This window comes from Otolemur garnettii, unplaced genomic scaffold, assembly GCF_000181295.1.
Source record: "Otolemur garnettii isolate 467f Iridium unplaced genomic scaffold, OtoGar3 scaffold00068, whole genome shotgun sequence".
In the NCBI taxonomy this organism is placed as follows: Eukaryota; Metazoa; Chordata; class Mammalia; order Primates; family Galagidae; genus Otolemur; species Otolemur garnettii.
This window is the reverse complement of record NW_003852463.1, coordinates 4,646,955-4,664,458: the sequence shown is the minus strand read 5'-3', so window position 1 is coordinate 4,664,458 and position 17,504 is coordinate 4,646,955. Positions and strand designations below refer to the sequence as shown.

At 43.3% G+C, this 17,504-nt stretch overlaps 1 protein-coding gene across 2 annotated transcripts in view; it reads left to right on the top strand.

The window, feature by feature from the left end:
- The first annotated feature begins 11,828 nt into the window (after positions 1-11,828).
- Positions 11,829-17,504, top strand: part of ZNF638 (zinc finger protein 638) — a 113,792-nt gene continuing 108,116 nt past the window's right edge. The window contains exon 1 of one of the 2 annotated variants that reach the window (XM_003793426.3): positions 11,829-11,947. The gene's annotated coding sequence lies outside the window, so the exon portion shown is untranslated. The remainder of the gene's footprint in view (positions 11,948-17,504) is intronic. The other variant, XM_023515265.1, reaches the window with a different exon arrangement.

Genomic DNA, 17,504 nt, shown 5'->3' with positions numbered 1-17,504 from the left:
GCAGGACAAAAGTTAAAGAAGGTTTAGAATGTTTATAGATTGTCTGTGCAGGTTAAATAAAAAAAGAATTTGTGAAAGAATTTACATGTGATTCAGTTGACTATGTATTTCCTTTAAAATCTTTTGACATGTAATCTTATTTGAACCAAGGTTTTAGGCCTTTTGATATTTGACAAACCTTCCAAAATCAAAAGTCTAAATTTGGGCGTGGCGCCCATAGTGCAGTGTTTGCAGTGCTGGCCACATGCCCTGAGGTTGGCAGGTTTGAACTCAGTCCAGAAAACAAAAAGCACAACTCTAAATTTGGTCTTTTTGAAATATTAAGACCACTGAAAGGCATAGAAAAACAAATTGAACTCATTTAATTTATTAAAAATGTATAGGAAACATTGTCAAATATAAAATGGTGATTAATTTTATGTAGGTTATGGTTATATATATATGTGTTCCAGTATTGTAAAATATTGGTCTGTTCTAACATATTGTCAGTAATAATTTTAATTCATCTAAAAAAGAAGAAGAAATATTAAGAAAGGCTGATGAATTCTCTTGAATTCAAATTCCTGATGTCTTTGGAAATTGAGTACCTTTGGGCTAAAAGCAGATTTTTAGAACTTTTATTGGAAAGTTAACATGTCTATGAGTATTGCTAACCTAACTTCAAACAGAACAAAAATCAGTTATGTGAAACTAGGCTAGTTTGTTATGGCTTTTTGTTTGAAATATTATTGGTTCTTTCTGTGTTCTGTTTACCGGAAGTCAAGAAAATAATTCTCTGTCTTTTGAGCTATTTGTAGCTTTTCAAGCAATGTATGTACTTATGAGCAGAGTTTGAAACATGTATTTTTCTCTCTCCTTGATTTCTCTGGAATTTGAAAGTCATTAGTAAGTATTATTAGTTTCTGACAATACAGTTATTTGCATAAGTTCATTAAGAATCTGTTTTGTTCTATAGGACATGATGAGGGCACTGGTTATTTTACCAAGGCTTTGGCTGGAATAGCATTTCCAGAGGTGTCCAGACTGTGTTAAGGAATTAAGGTTGACTTGATAAAGCCAATAATGAAAGCCCTTTGGAAAACTAGCCAGATACCCATCAGTAACCTTTCCTGATCTGTGGTAAGTAACAAAGGTTGCTTGCTGATGGGTCTGGAAATTGAAAGGTGCTTGGAGACCTCAAAAGAAGAGGAATTTACCCAATGCATACAGGTATCTTATGGCACAGATGAAACCTGGGCTCGTGAAAGGCTCTTGAGAAAGTCCAGCCTGAAAATTCCTTATAAAAGGTTCCAGCAAAGCCAAAGAGTCTAGATGGCTAATAATTATTCTTACTGCGCTTTATGAAAATAATCAGTATACTGAAGGTACAGTTTATTTTGGCAATGGAGTTAGTTCTACTGTAATTTGTCTTTAGTTAAGAGAGAAATTAGAGAGAGAGACAAATAATTCAAAGGAAAAAGAAGAAAAAAAAAAGGCTGTGGCCCACCTGTATTAGATCCCAGCCTTATCTGTACTGTCAACTCATAAAATAAGTCATTGAACTGTTAAATGGAACTTAGAGACTGGCCAAGTGTGGTGTGAGTGTCTGTCTCAGAAGGGAGACCTTGGGTAGAAGTGGGGAACAAGCAAGGGAAGCCCACCCCATTAGCTACCATCTTAAAGCACTTTAAGAACGGATTTGTAGGTGACTATGACACCAGGAAAGCTAAGGAGTCTTTGTGAGTAGGAATGGCCCCTCTTTGGAAATGGATGGCCGTCAGAGAGAAGTTTAAAGAGATCCCTAGTGTCTGAGGTATGGCACAGAGTTACTGGAAAGGGGATTCACACTGAGCAGTTTCCATACAAGATATCTGGCTACAGCTAGTAGTGAGCCAACCACCTTGGTTGAGAGGGCAGGTCGCGACAGTGCTAGTAACACAGGGACAGGAAGAGAAAGTGCTTTCCACCTGACCTAGAGTAGTGGTGCTGAAGGTATTGGCAGATCTGGTACTGAAAAACATTGCTGCAAAGACTGAGAAAGGGACACAGAAAACTACCAATTTGGCTCGAGTAAATGAGGTTCTTCAAAGAAAGACTGAGAGTCCAGTCCAGTTTTATAAAAGGTTATGTGAAGCATTTTGGAAGTACACTCCCTTTGACCCTGAGAGCCCTGAGAATCAGAGGATGGTTAATATGGCCCTAGTTAGCCAGAGCGCTGAGGATATATGGCGGAAACTGCAGAAGCAGGAGGGATTTACAGGTATGAACACCTTGCAACTCCTCAAAATAGCACAAAAGGTTTTTGTGCATCGGGAAGCAGTTAAGCCATAGAAAAGAGGACAGTTGCGAGAAGCGAAGGGCCAATCTCAGCCGCGGCTCTGAAAGACATGAGGGGAGGACCCCCTACCTTTCAAAGAGGACACGGTCAAGGAGTACGAGGAAGGAGAGGACCTAGGGTAAAAGGCCCCTCCTTGCGAAGAGATCAGTGTACAACTGGCCAAGAGACAGGGCATTGGAAGAATAAGTGTCCCCAGAGGCAAGAAAGTGTGAAAAATCCTGGGAAAGAAGTCACAGAACCGGAAGAGCAGGGAGCCCTCTATAACTTAGTGGGAGAGGCCCTGCTAAGACTAAAGGGGACCGGACTCAGCTGCCCCCAGAAAGTCCATGGTCCAAGTGAGAATTGGGGGCAAGGACATTGACTTTCTAATTAATACTAGGAGTGAACACTTGGTGGTTACCCAGCCAGTAGCCCCTCTCTCAGACCACAGGCTTGACATAAGAGCAATGGAGCCACTACTGAACAAGCCTTTTGTCTCCTTCGGAAGTGTTCCATAAGAGGCCACGAGGAAATATGCAGCTATAATTGCCCAAACCAGATCTGATGTCCGCCTTGGGAAGGACTGGGAAGGAAGGAGAGGCCCAAACTGGCCCAGCGATGGCCACGGGTCTGGGCGAAAGATAACTCCCCAGGGCTGTGCTCAAGGTACAGACTGCCTATTGCAAAATCTAGAGGTATGTGGCTATAAAGTTTCTAAGGGAAAGACTCAGATCTGCCAGCAGTGAGTACCTTATCTAGGATTTATTATCCAGCAGGCAGGGAGGAAACAAGTCATTAGTCGCCTCCCCACCTCCACAAGCTGAAGGCAAGTTCGGGAATTCCTAGGTGCAGTCGGTTTCTGTCATCTTTGGATCCCCAACTTTGCCATCTTGGTTAGACCTCTGTATGAGGCAACTAAAGGAGAGGAAGGAAAGCCCTTAGAGTGGGGAAGAGAACAAGAACGTGCCCTCTCCCAGCTAAAGATGGGGCTAATGACTGCCCCTGCACTGGGACTGCCGGACCTACCAAGATGGCTGTGGGTATGTTAACCCAGCTGGTTAGGTCTGGGCCAAGGCCTGTAGCCTACCTCTCTAAGCAGTTAAATGGAATGGCAAAAGGATGGCCACCCTGCTTACGGGCTCTAGCTGCTACTGCTTTCCTCGTGCAAGAAACTGATAAGCTGACTCTAGGGCAGGATCTCAGAGTAGAAGTACCCCACTCTGTGGTCACTTTAATGGACACTAAAGGACATTTTTAACCCAGCCACACTCCTTCCAGCCAATGGAAGAGAGACTGAGCATGACTGTGTGGAATTCATAGATAATGTGTACTCTAGCAGACCTGACTTGCATGACCAGCCTTGGACAGATGCAGCCTGGGACTTGTATGTTGATGGAAGCAGTTATGGGACTACACAAGCCCTGGGAAAAAGCTATCAGTCAGTGATGTGTCACCTGCAGCCAGTTCAACGCCTGCCAAGAACCAACGGTACCCCCAGGAATCAAATCATATGGAGCAATGCCCTTCGAGGGCTTTCAGGTAGATTTCACTGAAATGCCCAGATGTAGAGGGAACAAATACTTGCCGGTGATGGTGTGCACCTGCTCCGGATGGGTAGAAGCATATCCTACCATCATCGAGAAAGCTCAAGAAGTCACCTGGGCACTCTTGAGAGACATTATACCACAGTTTGGGCTCCTGCTGAGGATTGAGTCAGACAACGGGCCAGCATTCATCTCTGAATTGGTCCAGAAAATGGCCAACATCCTTGGCATCACCTGGAAACTCCACGCAGCCTATCGCCCACAAAGCTCGGGGAAGGTGGAACGCATGAATAGAACTATCAAAACCAGTTTAGGGAAAGTATTCCAGGAGACAAACTTACAGTGGATAAGTGCCCTGCCCTTGGTGTTATTTAAGATTAAGTGTACTCCCACTAAGAGGACAGGATTTTCACCATATGAGGTCTTATATCACAGACCACCCCGTTTACTACGGAGCTTGCAGGATCCCCCTGGGAATTGGGGGAGGTAGAATTAGGAAAGCAGTTGCAGGGACTGGGTAAGGTGGCAGAGGCAGTGTTGAAATGGGTGAATGAGAGGTGCCCTGTTAGTTTGTTTTCCCCTGTCCACCCTTTCTCTCCAGGAGCTGCGGTGTGGGTCAAAGACTGGAGTGTGTCTCCCCTGAGGGCGAGGTGGAAAGGCCCTTACAACGTTATCCTGACCACACCTACAGCCGTGAGAGTAGCAGAAATTCCTGCTTGGATCCATTACAGCAGAGTGAAGCCTGCTGCGGAACCGGAGGAGAACCTGCCTTCTCCTCCCAGGCCTACTGCCAGTATTACTCCAGATGGTGAGGAACCTAGTGAATTCAGCTGTGTCTCAAAGAGGCCCAAGTGGAGTGTATTACATGCACCACCAACAAACTGTGGCATAGGTTGATGAGAATGATAATGAGACTCCGTAACAACTTGTTTTGAGTCTCAAAGGGAGGAATAAGGTGAGAAAAGTAAAAAGCAGTTCAGGAAAGTCTTTCCTGGCCACCCTGTGTAGGCATCGGCCAGGCCACAGGCGTTTCCGTTGTTGTCTGTGTGTTTCTCCCCTGACATACTTGGGGCCTAGATTGTAATCTATGATGTTGTGGTCTCATCTTTATTTTATGACCCTCACTCTCTGTCTTATGACCCTCACGTGCACTCCCACCTTGAAAGGTGAATAAAAGAGAGGCAAGAGATTGAGTCAGGGGGCTCGGTTTTGGGAAACACGCTGGTGTTCTGAGTACCCCCGGCTGAATAAACCCCCTTCCTCTAATCATCTGGTGCCTGGAGTCTTCTGTCTGCGTTGGTTTCCTGCTACAACATGGCAGTCAAATTTCTGCTTAGATGCTGCCTTCCTTTTTTTTTTAGAGACAGTCTCAAGCTGTTGCCCTGGGTAGAGTGCTGTGGCGTCACAGCTCACAGCAACCTCCAACTCTTGGGCTTACATGATTCTCTTGCCTCAGCCTCCTAAGTAGCTGGGATTACAGGCGCCCGCCACATGCCCAGCTATTTTTTGGTTGTAGTTGTCATTGTTGTCTGGCGGGCCTGGGCTGGATTCGAACACACCAGTGTTTGTGGCTGGGGCCTTAGCCACTTGAGCTATAGGTGCCAAGCCAAGATGCTGCCTTCTTAGTGATGCCTTTCTTGACCATCTTATTTCAAATTATAGCCTATGATCTCCTCATTCCTTGTGTCTTGAATGTGCTTTGATTTTTTTCTGTAACACTTATCACTATTTAACATTCTCTATACTTGTATGTACTTGTCTATCTCGTAGATCAAGGTTGCATGATCTTGCAGGCAGGACTTAGTTGTTGTCCTTTGCTTTACTGATGACTCAGTGCTTAGGATAGTTTCTAGCCTTCAGAGTGGGCCTTCAAAGTAATACTTTGTTCTGTGTTCTTTCGTGGAATGATCAGTCAGGTGCAGCCACAGGAGAGGAGTCAGGAGACATAGGAGAGGCTCAGGAAAACAAAATTTACTATACTCGGGTGGCACCTTGTGGCTCAGTGGGTAGGGCACCGGCCCCATATACCGAGGGTGGCAGGTTTGAACCCGGCTCTGGCCAAACTGCAACAAAAAATAGCTGGGTGTTGTGGTGGGCATCTGTAGTCCCAGCTACTTGGGAGGCTGAGGTAAGAGAATCGCCTAAGCCCAGGAGTTGGAGGTTGCTGTGAGCTGTGACATCACAGCACTCTACTGAGGGCAATAAAGTAAGACTGTCTCTTTAAAAAAAAAAAAAGAAAGAAAATTAACTATACTCACTGGTCCTAGAAATAGGAGGTGTGGCATGCTATGCAAGGCCACATGGGGAAACAACCAGGTCAGTCAGGAGGCAGAAGGGGGAGGCCTTAGGGGGAGCCCAGGCCACAGCCTTTGTTAGAGTATCTGAGAAAAAGACAAGACAGCTCTGGAATGGCTAGTTTGAACAGTTTTGGCAGGCTCTAAGCTATAAGGGTGGTTCCCCACTTGGCCTGGTAACTGACTCTGCCCTGATTAAGACAGAAGAATATTGCATCCTGGGTAGATATTGCCTATCTGCCAGATTAAAGGCGGATGGCTCTGGATTGGTTAGTTTGTTTAACAAAGGCATACTTCTTTTGAGCCTTTTGTCATCTCTAAGAGTTGGCTAGCCCTAGCCCCTGGAGGGGCAATTTCCTAGGCAGAAAGATTTTTAAGATGGCAAACATCTGGGCGATGCCTGTTGCTCAGTGGGTAGGTACATTGAGCCTGGTGGTTTCCAACCTGGCCCAGACCAGCCAAAACAACAATGACAACTGCAGCAACATCAAAAAAATAGCCAGCTGTTATGGTGGGTGCCTGTAGTCCCAGCTACTTGGGAGGCTGAGGCAAGAATATTGCTTAGGAATTTGAAGTTGCTGTGAGCTATGACACCATGGCACTCTACCCAGGGTGACATAGTGAGACTCTGTCTCAAAAAATAAAAGAAAAGATGGCAAACATCACAATATACGGAAAGTTAAAATGTAAACAATGCATATCTATTAGATCAGTTAATGAATGACCAAATAGCACTGACTAGTGGGAAGACAAATAGATTATTAAGCCTGTCTAGAATCTATTTTTATATATGGTAACTAAATCATTTTTATTGTTTGTTTTTTATTTATTTATTTATTTATTTTATTTATTTTTTGGGACAGAGCCTCAAGCTGTTGTCCTCGGTAGAGTGCTGTGACATCACAGCTCACAGCAATCTCCAACTCCTGGGCTCAAGTGATTCTCCTACCTCCGCCTCCTAAGTAGCTGGGACTACAGGCACCCGCCACAACGCCCGCTATTTTTTGGTTGCAGCCGTCATTGTTTGGTGGGTCCAGGCTGGGTTTGAACCCGCCAGCTCAGGTGTATATGGCTGGCGCCTTAGCCACTTGAGCCACAGGAGCCTAGCCTATTATTTGTTTTTTAAAGGGAAGGCATTTCAGTTATGGAGAAAGGGATGGTTTACTTAACATCTGGAACCTTCATGATTGGCTTTATTCATGTGGAAGAAAAGGAAGCTAGAGCTCTACCTTATATCACAAAAACAATGACTTTTAGAATAATTGAACATCTAGGTCGGCGCGGTGGCTCACACCTGTAATACTAGCACTTTGGGAGGCCTACATGGGTGGATTGCCTGAGCTCACAGGTTTGAGACCAGCCTCAGTAAGAGCAAGACCTCCCGTCTCTAAAAAAAGCCAGGCCTTGTGGCAGTTGCCTATAGTCCCAGTTACTCAGGGGGCCGAGGCAAGAGAATTGCTTGAACCAAGGAGTTTGAGGTTGCTGTGAGGTTTCATGCCATGGTACTCTACTGAGGGTGACAAAAGTGAGACTTGTCTCAAAAAAAAAAAAAAAGAATGATTGAACATCTAAATGTAAAAATTATAATTGTGAAGTTATAAATAAAAATTTAGAAAACTAGGAGAATTTTTGTGTAATTCTTGGGTATGTATGCATCTAGGGGGTGGGGTAAGGCTTCCTAGACATAGGTGAAAACTCATAAGTCATAAATGTAAAGATTGATAGATTCGACTACATGAAAGTTTAAAGTTTATAATGATAAAAGACACTAGGAAACAAATTATCAATGGGGAGAAGCCACCTGCTATGTATCTGACAAATGGTAAATATTCCTTATCTAGTTAGAACTACTTCCTGATAAGAGACAATCAGCTCACTAGGAATAGGAGCAAAGAATATCAAAAAGAAAGTCACATGGCTGATATATATGAAAAGATGATCAGTGGTTACACATTCACACATTTTTACACATCAGATTCATTCTTTCAGCAAATAGAAAGGCCCCAACAAATGTATACAGATTTTAAGAGATGTTATCTATGTATTACTTTTTGAAGTAAGTTGAATTAAAGGTACCATTACTGGTCAAGTGTACCCAGACATGCTAAGAACATCCATTTTACCTGCAATTCATACACGTTTGGGGAATGATCAATTTTACTTTCAACAATATCACTTAAAATTTGTATATATGTGGGGGCGTGGGTCCCCACAAGCTTTTCTAAGATCTGTCCTGAGAGTGTATGATACAAGAAAAAAACCTCAGACTCATCACAGGTGAAATAACCAATGGGAGCTTGTGGGAGGCATGTACTAAGCCAGCAGCATCTCAAGTCTAACTAGCAAATGCAGCACTGGGCCATTCTTCCCCATTGGTCTCTATATTCAATCAAAAATCACAAATCAAGTTGACACTATAATGCATAAACTTAATTCGAGTTATTCAAAGCAAGGTGCTTCAAGTAATCATTAACAATTAGAAGGGAAACAAAAGAAGGGAAAATCATGCAGGTATACCATGTGATTACAACTTATATTTTACAAATTGGGGATAAACTTGCCTAACTCCCAATGACTTCTATATATGCCTGGACAGGATGTAGGCAATAGTAATCTTTGGTTGCTGGGCATTCTGTTCTCAGCCACCAGGTAACAATAGGGCCATCTGCAGCCCAGGAAAAGCAGAGGCATGGAATCTTGGACTGTGGTCAACAGGACCCCTAGAATCCTAGCCCTGAGCCTGCCAGATGCCAGACATCCTGTGTAGACCACCAGTCTATTGTTAGCCATGAGGGGTTTGAAGAACTTGGACTCTGGTCAACAAGCCCTCCACAAATACCTGGCCTACACTACACTACAAACCTGATTCCCACATATACACATTTTGGCACCCCTGGTATTTGCTGATTTTCTTTTTAAATTAAATTAAATTTTATTTTATTAATTTTTTTTTTTCAGACAGAGCCTCACTATGTACCCTTGGTAAAGTGCTGTGGTATCACAGCTCACAGCAACCTCAAACTTTTGGGCTTAAGTGATTCTCTTGCCTCAGCCTTCCAAGTAGCAGGGACTACAGATGTCTGCCACAACACCAGCTATTTTCTTTTTTTGTTTGAGACAGAGTCCCTCTATGTCACCCTTGGTAGTGCTGTGGCATCACAGCTCATAGCAACCTCAGATTCTTGGGCTTAAGCCATTCTCTTGCCTCACCCTCCCAAGTAGCTGGGACTACAAGCACCCACCATAACACCCAGCTATTTTTTTGTTATAGTTGCCATTGTTATTTAGCAGGCCCGGGCCAGGTTCGAACCTGCCAGCCTTGGTGTATGTGGCCAGTGCCCTAGCTCCTGAGCTACAGGCCAGAAGCCTAGCCTTTAGAAATTTAAGCTTCATTTCGTAAGTCTTTGATTACAGCAATGTTTGTAGTAGCAAAAAAACTAGAAACAAGGTGGCGCCTGTGGCTCAGTGAGTAGGGCGCTGACCCCATATACTGAGGGTGGCTGATTTGAACCCGGCCCCTGCCAAACTGTAACAAAAAAATAGCTGAGTGTTGTGGCGGGCACCTGTAGTCCCAGCTACTTGGGAGGCTGAGGCAAGAGAATCGCCTAAGCCCAAGAGTTGGAGGTTGCTGTGAGCTGTGACACTTAAGCACTCTACAGAGGGTGACAAAGTGAGACTCTGTCTCTAAAAAAAAAAAAAAAACTGGAAACAACTTGAGTGTTCAACAAAAGTTTGAATTATTGAAAGTGCACTATAGTATGAATATTATGCAACTATTTAAAAAAAATAGGGTATATATGGTTTGCTTGGAGAAATATCATAATCCGAAAAGCAAATAGCACGCTAATGTGTTACATTTTTGGATAAAAAAAGAGCATTTCTTGTTATATGATATAACATATTTAGGTATGTTTATATGAATATAAAGGACTGTATGAAAGCAACTCATCAAATTTTAACATGGGTTATTTGGGACTTGAAGAGAGTTTGTTGGCTTTTTCTTTGTTGTTTTTGGTTTGCTGCCTCTTGCATGATTGGTAGTTTGAATGAAAAGCTGGTATCTTTTTTAAAAGACTTTTAGCCTTTCCCATGCTTATTTTAATGCAAATAAAATAAACTGCAGTGTGCTTGGGTGGTAGGTAAAACTAATGTGTGAGACTCAGGGTGGGTGGTGTGATCTGTGTAGTATTCATAAGGCAAGGCTTGTAAGTTTTGCCAGATTTTGTCCAGTGATTGAATTTATTTATTTATTTTTTGAGACAGAGTCTCACTATGTCCCCCTCGGTACAGTGCCGTGGCATCACAGCTCACAGCAAACTCCAACTCTTGGGCATAAGCAATTCTCTTGCCTCAGCCTCCCAAGTAGCTGGGAATACAAGTGCCCACCACAATGCCTGGCTATTTTTTTGTTGCAGTTGTTTAGCTGGCCGGGTCAGGGTTCCAACCTGCCATCCTCTGTTTATGTGGCTGGCACCATAACCACTGTGCTATGAGTGCCGAGCCTAGTGATTGAATTTTTATATGGCATAGTAGGATCACCTTGAGAAGATAAAGCATTAAAGAAAACAATTCTGGACGGTGCCTGTGGCTCAGTGGGTAGGGCACTGGCCCCATATACTGAGGATGGCAGGTTTAAACCTGGCCCTGGCCAAATTGCAACAAAAAAATAGCTGGGCGTTGTGGCGGGCACCTGTGGTCCCAGCTACTCGGGAGGCTGAGGCAAGAGAATCGCCTGAGCCTAAAAGCTGGAGGTTGCTGTGAGCTGTGACGCCACTGCACTCTACCAAGGGCTACAAAATGAGATTCTGTCTCTTAAAAAAAAAAGAAAGAAATTTTGTACTTCTGTCAACCCAGTTTTTCACAGGTAAAATGAGGATTGATTATGTGATTATCTACACACAGGCAGTTCTTTTTATTTTTTTTCTTGAGACAGAGTCTCACTTTATTGTCCTAGGTAGAGTGCTGTGACATCACAGCTCACAGCAACCTCCAGCTCCTGGGCTTAGGTGATTCTCTTGCCTCAGCCTCCCAAGTAGCTGGGACTACAGGTGCCCGCCACAACGCCTGGCTATTTTTTGTTGCAGTTTGGCCGTGGTCGGGTTCGAACCTGCCATCCTTGGTATATAGAGCTGGCGCTCTACTCACTGAGCCACAGGTGCCACCCAGTTAATAAGATTTAATTGAAATCTAATTTCCTGTCATTTGGAGAGCCTGTGATATAGACTTAAAAAAACGTGCATGGATGGGGGCGCCTATGGCTCAAGGAATGCCCCATATACCGGAGTTGACGGGTTCAAACCTGGCCCCGGTCAAAAATTGCAAAAACTAAAAATAAAAAGAAAAGAAAAAGTGCAAGGCAAGGGGATAAAGGCAGGCAAAATCTTAATTATTCAACACATTATGATATTAATGTGCCAGGTGAGTATTACCTATTTTAATGTTATTGTTGGAGGCAAAAATGATAAGGGAAAACTTCATGGAGGAGATGAGACAATACCTGTCTTAAAGGATGAGCACGATTTGGATTGGACGTGCACTGGACAGGTAGTCATCAGCCAGCGACTCAGAACGCCACGGCCCGGGAGCGCCCCCTTCCGGAAGCAAGCTCCTCTGAGCTCTCTCTCTGGCCTCAAGCGAGCGCAGTGCCGGCGGTACGCAGGCGCCGGGAGCGGACGGCGGCTCGCAGAGGCTTGAGAAGCGCGCATGCGTGCACTTTTCTGGCGGCGGCAGCTGCTTCGGCGTCGAGGCTGGAGGCTGAGTGCTAAACTGTGTGGGGCGCGGATGGGATCCGGCTGTTAGTCGGGTAGACATAGGTAGGACCGCTGCCTTGTGGGGAGCAGGAGGTTGGAAGGCGGGGGCCCGTAGCGTTGGGCTCCTGAGCCTTTCCTGTGAGATTTGGGCCGACTATTGTATCTGTGTCGCAGCGGCTGCGCACAAAATGGCGGCGGGCAGACGGCGGGGGCGGGAGGAGGTTGGGGGGACCCCTAGGATGGCTAGGCAAACTGAGCTGCTCCGCTCTCGCGTTTGTCCGGCTCTTTCCCCGGGAGGGACGGGTTGGGCACCATGTGGGACCCTGCCTCGGGAAGAGTCTCCTGACTCCGTTGCACTGGGCTGAGGAACGTGAAGAGCCTTTTGGCAAGGCCCAATCGGCCCCTGACCCATCGGCGCAGGGCCCTACCGTGGTCCGCCCGGGCCTGACAGCCGAGGAAGCATTGGTGAGGGAGGAGGGAGGAACTATCCTCGGCGGGCCGGAAGAGGAATTGGAGTTAGAGCCGACCCCTTTGACCAGCGACATTGTACCTGAAGCGTGGAGAGAAGAGCGTGTTTGTGTTTGGGGATGAGAAGGGGGGAGGTAGGGTGAAGGGAGCATGACGATCCAGCGGCTTTTGCAAGCCGGTGTTCCTGGTGCCTGCCTTGCGCACGTATGAAGGCAGAGAAAATGTCATCTCTGTGTGGGATACAGAGGGCTCGTAAATGGATGTAATACTTAACAGTATTTACAGATTCTTTAAGGAGTCGCGAGTACCGAACGTTAGTGTCTTTGTGTGATTTCTAGCTTGGGCCCCGTTCTGTTAAAGGGGATTAAATGTATATACTACATAATCGAATCTTTGAGGACGTTTGAAACATTTTTTGTTTGACGTATTTGCGAACGAGGGAGACTTAACAGTATCACAAAATATTTAATTGAGTTAAATTATAAAGGCTGGCTGCCTCAAGCTAATTTTTCCTAATCTTAGAATTTGCCTTTAGGCGAAGTTTTGGCGGTGGGGAATGGGAGTACTCTTATCTAAAGAGTTGGGAAGAAAAACTTGTCCTCAGGGTCTAGCCATTTATGCTGACTCAGATTGTTTTTCAACCAGCTTTGGAATTGTGCACGGAAAAGTTTGTTTTTTTCTCATTTGTTGTTAAGGGTTAGCTTATTTTTCAGGGATGTTGTTTTTGCTGGTTCAGATTTGCAGTTAAAAATGTATAACTTTGTGCTCTCTTCACCAGCACATACACTAAAATTGGAATAATAGAAAAATTTATAACATGAAAGAAGGAATTTACCCAACAAAAGATGAATTTAAGACCTGACCTAACAAACGCAAACATTGTAACCTGGTTTGTACCTCATATTGATCTGAAATTTTTAAAAAAGATGAATTTAAAGAAGTTTACACAAAAGTAAACGTGTAAATGATGTTACTTCAGAGTAGTTTTAAATTTTGATAATGATTAAGCATTCTAGGCTTAGCGGGCTTATGTTGCATTTTTTTTGAAAATTTATTTGACTATCTCATATTCACTTAATTTTCTGTAATATGTACTTTTAAATGATTATTTGGAATCCAACACATTACTAGACTAAAATACGTCTATTCCCCATATTCTGTAATATGTACTTTTAAATGATTATTTGGAATCCAGCACATTACTAGACTAAAATACGCTGGGCCATTTCCTCCTTAGTCATTTATTTATTTTGGGCCCAAATAAAGGTAAAGATAAAATAGTTGGAAGAAATTACAAAATCTCATTTATTTTTAGTAGCTGTTTTATTGACTCATTCATTTTTAGAATATTTATTCATGTTGCATATCTATTAACCTTGTATATTGGTTATATTTAAGTTTTGTAATCATTTCTGCATTTTGTTATAGAGGGGGTATGTGGCAGGCGCTGTAGTTTAAAAGTTCTCAAAATCTGTCATCACTTTGTACTTTATACAGTTGTCTTAAGAGTTTTTTTCTTGGGTGCTCTTAAAAAGGTGGTCTGGAAATTTTGTTTTTATGTAGTAGAAGAAAATGAACAAATAGTTTAGTGGAAAGAGAATAGGTTTTGGAATCAGAAAATCAGTTTGAACCCTTACTGTATGTGTAAGACTTTAGGTAAGTTATTCTACTCTTTCTGAACTTCTTGTTTACTTACATGTAAAATGGTGATATACTGTTTCCTGCTTTGGATTTTTGTGACTGGTGAGACAACGTATAGAAAGCTCCTAGTCCCTTGGCATGTATTAGGTGCTTAATAAATGTTTGCTGTCATTTTTATTTCAAAATTTAAAGTGCTTAAGCAGCATCTTTTGACAGAAAATTGCAAACTCTGGTTATTCACTTTTAATTAGAAGTTTAAAGGAATTTAGAGTAATAGTTTTCAGAGTTGAAAGATCATCTAAACTTCATTAAGATGTTGATGCATGCCCCTCTTATAGCACTTACCCTATGTATTTTGTAACCATTTATGTGATTTTTTTATGTTAACTTTTGTATCTCTCCCAGTGCCAGGTAAGTAGATGCTCAGGTGTTGAGTAAACTCAGCAGGTAATTACTAGAGCCTGGCCTCCAAATCATGCTCTTCTCACTGTGCTTTAATGTATACTGATAAAAGTTTGACTAAATCTGTCCCAATTCTTAATAAAATGCTTAACATGCTAAGAAACAGTGTTTCGAGTACAGGTACCCAGAACACAGTTTGGGCAGTTTTGCAAGCAAACAGGAGCTGAATTTTGAAATGTGGTGGGGAGATGGGAAGAAAATCATTGAAAAGAAGAAGGGTGAGGAAAAAGTGAGGTATAGAAATAAAACAAACCTATGATAATGATCAATGAGGGTCAAGAATAACAAGGGTTTTGCAGTGAACAGAAGAAATTGCGGGGAACATAGGGGAAATAGCTTTAAAGTACATCTGTTTTCTTAGTAGTTAATGTTGGGGTACATGGTCTGTCTTTCAACTCTTGAACCCCTTAAATACTTTTTTTCTATCTTATTTCCATAGTTTTCATTTTATTAAACTTTAACCTAATTTCCCTACTGTCTATATAGAAAAGTTACCAACTTTATTATTTATTTATTTATTTATTTAGAGACAGAGCCTCAAGCTGTCACCTTGGGTAGAGTGTTGTAGTGTCACAGCTCACAGCAACCTCCAAACTTGGGCTTACGTGATTCTCTTGCCTCAGCCTCCCGAGTAGCTGGGACTACAGGCGCCCGCCACAACGTCCAGCTATTTTTTGGTTGTAGTTGTCGTTTGGCAGGCCTGGGCTGGATTCAAACCCGCCAGTTCTGGTGTATGTGGCTGGCGCCTTAGCCACTTGAGCTACAGGCACCAAGCCCAACTTTCATTTCCTTTACTTTTTTTTTTTGTAGAGGCAGAGTCTCACTTTATCCTCCTCAGTAGAGTGATATGGTGTCACACAGCTCGCAACAACCTCCTACTCTTCTCGCTGTACCCTAATGGCTTAGGCGATTCTCTTGCCTCAGCCTCCCGAGTAGCCAACTTTATTTTCTATTGAATTTTCTTATTTGTTTACTGTGTGTGGTTTGGGGTTTTTTTTGGTGACAGAGCTTACTTTGTTGCTGGAGCTAGAGTACAGTATTGTCTGCAACCTCGAAACTCCTGGGATTGAGTGATCCTCTCTCTTTAGCCTCCCATAATGCTGGGGTTATAGACACGAGTCACCATGCCCAGCTCCTTTTAAAAAAAAAAAAAACATTTTATTATGCAAAAAGTTTTAAACATGTACACGAGTATAGAGGATTATGTGATTTACCCATGCACCTATCATCCCCTTTCAGTTATTTATTTATTTTTTTTTTTTGAGACAGAGCCTCAGGCTGTCCCCCTGGGTAGAGTGCTGTGACATCATAGCTCACAGCAACCTCCAACTTCTAGGCTCAAGCAAGTCTCCTGCCTCCACCTCCCAAGTAGCTGGGACCAGAGGCGCCCGCCACAATGCCTGGATTTTTTCTTTTTTGGTTGCAGCCATCATTGTTTGGCAGGCTCAGGCTGGATTTGAACCTGCCACCTTAGTGTATGTGGCTGGTGCCTTAGCCACTTGAGCCACAGGTGCCGAGCCCCCTTTCAGTTATTAAAAGCAAATGGTCAGTTTTTCTCATCTATACCCCTGACTTCTTTTTGATCAAATCCTATATCATTTCATCAATACATAGTTCAAATGTTTCTCTAGAGTGTAACTATCAGTAATTGTTAATAATAATTTCTAATACATATTCAGACAGTATTCAGATTTCCCCAATTGTACCTCATATACGCCCCACACAAACGCACACATGTATATATACAATTTGTTGTTGGAATATGGATCTAACATTCTTTTTGTTGTTGCTGTTGCAGTTTCTGACTGGGGCCCGATTTGAACCCACCACCTCTGTTATATGGGGCTGGCGCCCTACTCTTTGAGCCACAGGCACTGCCCAATTCATTTTTTTTTTTTAATTTTTTAAATTTTTATTTTTTTGAGACAGAACCTCAAGCTATTGCCCTGTGTAGAGTCCTTTGGCGTCACAGCTCACAGCAACTTCCAGCTCATGGTCTTAAGGTATTCTCTTGCCTCAGCCTCCCAAATAGCTGGGAGGGGCTACAGTCGCCTGCTACAATGCCAGGCTATTTTTTGGTTGTAGTTGTCATTGTTGGGCAGGCCCCGGGCTGGATTCAAACCTGCCCGCTCTGGTGTATGTGGCTGGCACCTTAGCTGCTTGAGCTATAAGCACTGAGCCCAATTCATTTTTTGTTTTTTAATTTTAATTTTATTTTTTTGAAGTGGAGTCTCTCTACATTGCCCTTGGTAGAGTGCTATGGCGTCAGAGCTCACAGCAACCTCAAACTCCTGGGCCTAAGCTGTTCTCTTATCTCAGCCTCCCAAGTAACTGAAACTGCAGGCACCCACCACAACACCCAGCTTTTTTTGTTGTTGCAGTTGTTGTTTAGCCCGGGCCAGGCTCGAACCTGCCAGCCTTAGCGCATATGGCCTGCGCCGTAACCATGGTGCTATGGGCGCCAAGCCTAACAACAAATTCATTTATAATTGGTTGCAGTTGGTTGGTTGATTTGTCTCTCAAGTCCATAAGCTCCCCACTTAACCTTTCCTTGTTTACTTAAGTAAATTGGTTTTTACACATTATTTAGATAATGCTTTGCTTCATAAGCATCTGAAGCCATGAATTTTGATGTGCCTTTTGAAATGTGTTCATTAATTGCTAGATCTCAATTTAGGAGTAAATAATTTCTTTTCTTTTCTTTTTGAGGCAGAGTCTCACTTTGTTACCCTGGGTAGAGTGCACTGGCATCATAGCTCGCAGAATCCACAAACTCTTGGGCACAAGAGATCCTCTTCCCTCAGGCTCCTAAGTAGCTGGGACTACAGGTGCCCTCCACAGCATCCATCTATGGGATCTCATTCTTGATTTTTAGAGATGGGATCTCGCTTTTGCCCAGGCTGGTCTCGAACCCCTGAGCTCAGGCAGTCCACCTGTCTCAGCCTCAGGAGTAAACAATTAATTCCTGTTTCCAATATATTATCATTTTTAGATACTACCCAGGCCTTAAAAGGAACAGCCACTTATCTGATTCTTTTTTTTTTTTTTT